Here is a 5,291-nt window from a genome sequence, read left to right on the forward strand (position 1 = left end):
ATCCTATGTCTAGTTAGGTGTTCGGGCAATAGGCGTTCGGGCAACAGCCCGAACAACTCATTGATTTTGTTCGGTTTTTTTTTTTAGGTGATCGGGCAACAGCCCGAACAACTCATTAATTAGGTGCTCGGGCAACAGCCCGAACAACTCTTTGATTTTGTTCGGTTTTTTTTTTTAGGTGTTCGGGTAACAGCCCGAACAACTCTTTGTTATTGTTTTTTTTTTTTTTTTCTTTTTTTTTTTTCTTCTTCCTCTCGCTGTCGATTGTCCGCAAGAAGCTTGCATTAAGTTGAAACTTTGTACACCTGTAGACAATAACCAGTAAATAATGCAAAAGTTGTTACGTCACGATGACGTCATCAGCTGACGAGATACACTAATTCAAAGTTTACTAGAACTTAGTATTTGTCCAAACAAACACGAGGTGTTCGGCTTTCAATGGGGTCAGTGTTGTAGTCAACGCGAGAGATTTTGCATTGAATTAAGCTTTGAATTACTGTAACTTGACACCCGATGACGTTATGATGAAAAAAAATGTGTTTTTGTTACTAACAAATTTCATATTGTCTGGTTCAAGAGTTGGATGTATTCACTATAAAACTTCAACTGCCGGTTTGAACCAGAAGTAATAGTGCAAGATTTTATGTTTATTTGCATTAATACAAGAGTTACGATTTTATGAAACAATATTTGTCACAAGAGGGCGGTGTGTAAATTGACGACATCATCAAATATATATTTGAAAGGGCAGAGGTTCAATATTGTCATTTAATACATAGCATAAATTTTGTGAGTTCCCTTTCATCTTGGATGCAGATCTCGATAAGAGGCTTTCAAATCAAACACAAATATATCAAGTATGCCATTCACTATTAAAAGCTAATTTATTGTTTAATGAAAACTCATTCTTTATTGATTTAAATCACAAGTTCACACAAGCTATGTTGTTCAAGTTGACATTATTAAGCTATAATTATTAGAAATGTTCAAAGGATTTCAAATAAATTTGGATTCTCATTACGTATCGGTGGATGAACAATGATTTTCATTACACCTGATGATGATAACTTTCAAATAAGTCAAGCATTGTGTAAGCTTTCAGTTGCAGTTTATAAATGGCTTCCTTGATTTTTAAATATTGGTTACCGTACAGAACGTTTTGTTTATTTAGACTTGAGAAAAAATTAAACCTGAGAAGACACTTGTTTGGAATAGTTATGCAATACAGAGGCACATCATAAACATGCAAGTCTAAGCCTCTTGTGAAGTTAGACTATTAAAAAACTGAGTCAAATACTATTTCTACCTCCATGGTGCATCATACAGTGACTCGGCAGGGAAATAAGGAATGGAACATGACAGCAAGTGCCACAATTTTCACTGTAGACCACTGCAGTACTGGATGTGCTGTATTCTGATGAAGAAAAAACAATAAACAGAGTATGACTTGATGAAAATTTCTTCAGACATTTTTTCATAACCTACCAAGTCTCAAAAAAAAAATCATATATTAAACACTATGAGAATCGTAGCACAACATTTTAAATGCATGAACAAATTTACAATAACTTATGTTTAGAATGTTTCTAAAATATGTAAATTTCTTTGAATAGAAAGTCTCACAGTATTAGTTACGCAAAGTCATGTTATCCATACCAACAAAAAATGCAATGAATTACAAGGAAAATGGGCTCAACCAGAAGTTTTATTTCAATTCATTTGGAAATGTTCTACCTTGCAAAATAATTTGTGTCATTTTGAACTTTCAATAAACAACTGTAAATTTACCTCTTAAGAAAAGACCATCCATAATCATGATTTTGGCCAGGTATAATCATAGTGGACAACTGACAGGAGCAGTGAAGACTGAAGATGGCTAATGACAGCTTCAACTCCTTTCTGTGTACCAGTCCTGACCCAGTCATCAGACTCTCATCCCGCCATCAGACTCTGTTCCATATGTTCCTTGATCACTGTACTAACTGGCAAAAAATAAATAAATTCAAGACTTAAAACATTTCAAGATTAGAATTTAATAAGTGGAAGGTGCCCATACTGCTTTGGAAGTGAATAACTTATCTATCTTAACCTTTGGGGAAACTTCATCGAAAGGTTGTAACAATTATGGCATCATAATTAATATTATCAATAGTTGATGGAACACATTCATCAAATCTGACCATTTTCTGACACTAGTGACAGAGCCAACAATTATACCAATCCCCCCTACTTGACACATTCAGTTTGAAAAGTGATTATGTTGAAACGAAGCTTACCGTTGTATTCACCGTGTCGCGCCGATAAACACTGCCGTGAGTGCCTGTCTGAAACGCCCTTGACAAGCCGATGTCACGTCCGTTCATATCATTCGGTGTATGATCAAAACATGACCAATGTCAATCCTTTTTCTGCTTGAATTTTCTCATATAATAAAAGTGATACGAATCACTGAAGCAGGTGGACATCTCAGTGAAACTAAGTCTTCAATTCCATAATCACCATAAAGCCACCAGAAGGGCGAAGAGGGAACAATTTGACGCCAAACATAGCACAGGTTGAGATAAACTCATTTCAGCAGCCTTGTGCCGCCATTGTTAAAAGTACGATGAACTGTGACATGTCAAACGTGCACAGAAGACACGCCACGACGCATGCAATGTGTAGGCGCACGTTCGTACATGTGTATGTCTACAGTTTCACTATCGGGCGTTGTCACTGTGGGTCAACTTAAACGTGCGCCTTTTTCGACCTAAAGTAAAGGTCAAAATATTGTCATCTGCGTGCAAAAGTTTGAGCAGGCTTAACGTTCTACACCGTGATACAAAAAATAAACTAAAACAATAGGTAGTTTTTGAGATATGAATTTTTGAAATTTTCAACTTCCTATTTAAACCGGAAGTTAAGGTCAAATGGGGTCAAGTTTTGTGATGGGTTTGTTGAACTTTTAACGACCTGTCCGATGATGTGTCGATTGTAAAAATCCAATGTGCGGTTCACGAGTTATGATTTTTTACAAATATTAAACTTTGATTTATTGTAATTCCAAACCTGATGACGTCACCATGACATCATCAAGTTTGTGTTCTCTTGATATTGAGGTTCAAATGTCTGATGAGTTTCAATGTTCAGTTCAATTTCAATCTTGAGTTATGCTGTAACTAAGCCCAAAAGTGATGATTTTCAAGAAAAAAACCAAAGGCAAATTTCGACCCAGGGTAACGACCCAGAAGTAAAGGTCATACGATTTTGAGGTTAACTTTTCAAATGTTGCCTATGTCTTGGTCCATCAGTAGCTATAATATTCAGAGACATACAGGCATTGGCATGACGTCACCTTCTGATCTTAAATGGCTTGTAATTTGACACCTGATGACGTAATCATGACGTCACAACTTACTCAGCTTCCGCTAGTTATGTTCTAACTTCACATGAAGTTTCAAGTTGATCAAAGGTTTGCAAGTATGCGTTTGCTTGCCGACAAAGCCCACTGAGAAGAATAAGCAAAACTAAAAAAAAAAAAAAAAAAATAGATATAGTGTTTGTAGAAACAAACACTAGGTGTTCGGCTATTGTTGGGTCAGTGTTTGAATAAATGAAACAAGTATTGTTAATAACTCGTCAAATTACAAAGAAATCAAAACCAAACAGTTTTCTTGATGTGTACAAATTTTATGGAAAAGGCATCAAAAAGTGTACATTTCAACCTAAAAGCCTTTAAATAATGCCTTTTCAAAGCATTTTGAAATGTTTGTTGAAAACGCCTTGAAAACAGACTATGTACGTAAAGCCCTTTCATATGATGTATAGATTGTCAAAATAGCTTTTGTGGTTGAGAAAATGTGAACTGATGAATAATGACGACTGGAGAAGAGACTAACTAACCGGAAGGGAAATGTTTGTTGAAAAGCCTTGAAAACAAACTACGTACGTCGAGCCCTTTCATATCATGCACAGATTGTCAAAATAGCTTTTGTGTTTTAGGACATAGTAACTATGCATAATGACGACTGGAGAAGAGACTATTAACCGGAAGGGAGGTGTTTGTTGAAAACACCTTGAAAACAGCCTACATACGTAAAGCCCTTTCATATGATGTATAGATTGTCAAAATAGCTTTTGTGGTTGAGGAGTTGAGCCTAATGCATAATGATGACTGGAGAAAAGACTAACTAACCGGAAGGGAAATGTTTGTTAAAAATGCCGCGAAAACATACTAAAAACAAGGCTATTTATAGGAGAAAAAATTAATAAATACAAAAATAAACAGCACAAATTTGGGTCACCACGTGGTCTCCCATCCAAATACTGACTGGGCCCGATTTAGCTTAACCTCAGTGACCGGACGAGAACCGGTGTTATCAACGCAGTATGGTCGTAGATAAAACTAATTAATTATTTTTGAGGAAAACTGACATTATGTTGAGAACGCCTCCAACGCAGACTAAAACGATCAAAACGTGGTGCAGAGCGTGACTATGCTCCTCAATGCACCGCATACTTACACGTGGTGACCGCAATGCAGCGCATGCTTACACGTGGTGACAAAGTACATGTACATGTAATCGTAAAATCTTTACGCGCAATCAATGGGGGAATTTTGTAGTTCTTTATACATGAATTTTGAAATTTTCAACCTCTCTTTTGAGTCGGAAGACAAAATCAAAATGGGGTTATGTCTGTGAGGTGTTTACAGAGTTTTTAATGCCCTTTCCGATGATGTATTGATTGTAAAAATCCCTTATGTAGATCAATAGTTATGATTTTTTGAAATAGTAAACTTTGAATGAGTGTATCTCGTCAACTGATGACGTCATCGTGACGTAACAACCTTTGTATCATCTACTGGTTATTGTCTACCTGTGACCAAAGTTTCAACTTTATGCAAGCTTCGCACCTATGCTCCTCAATGCACCGCATACTTCCACGTTGTGACCGCAATGCACCGCATGCTCACACGTGGTGACAAAGTACATGTACATGTAATTGTAAAACCTTTACGCGCAATCAATAGGGGAATTTTGTAGTTATTTATACGTAAATTGTAGAATTTTCGACCTCGATTTTGAACCAGAAGACAAGATCACAAAGGGGTCATGTCTGTGAGGTGTTTACGGAGTTTTTAATGCCCTTTCCGATGATGTATTGATTGTAAAAATCCCTCATGTAGATCTAAAGTTATGATTTTTTGAAATAATAAACTTTGAATGAGCGTATCTCGTCAACTGATGTCGTCATTGTGACGTAACAACTGTTGCATCATCTACTGGTTATTGTCTACCTGTGTGCAAAGT

The 5,291-nt window shown here is 36.3% G+C and overlaps 1 long non-coding RNA gene across 1 annotated transcript; it reads right to left on the reverse strand.

Moving 5' to 3' along the window:
• Positions 1-711: 711 nt before the first annotated feature.
• On the reverse strand, positions 712-2,663 carry LOC139936287 (uncharacterized). Its single transcript, XR_011785932.1, has 3 exons — positions 2,277-2,663; positions 1,789-1,982; positions 712-1,414 (listed from the first exon to the last, which is right to left on the reverse strand). It is a non-coding gene; the product is annotated as an uncharacterized lncRNA (long non-coding RNA).
• Between the last annotated feature and the right edge of the window lie 2,628 nt (positions 2,664-5,291).

Source organism: Asterias amurensis, chromosome 4 (genome assembly GCF_032118995.1).
Source record: "Asterias amurensis chromosome 4, ASM3211899v1".
NCBI lineage: Eukaryota > Metazoa > Echinodermata > Asteroidea > Forcipulatida > Asteriidae > Asterias > Asterias amurensis.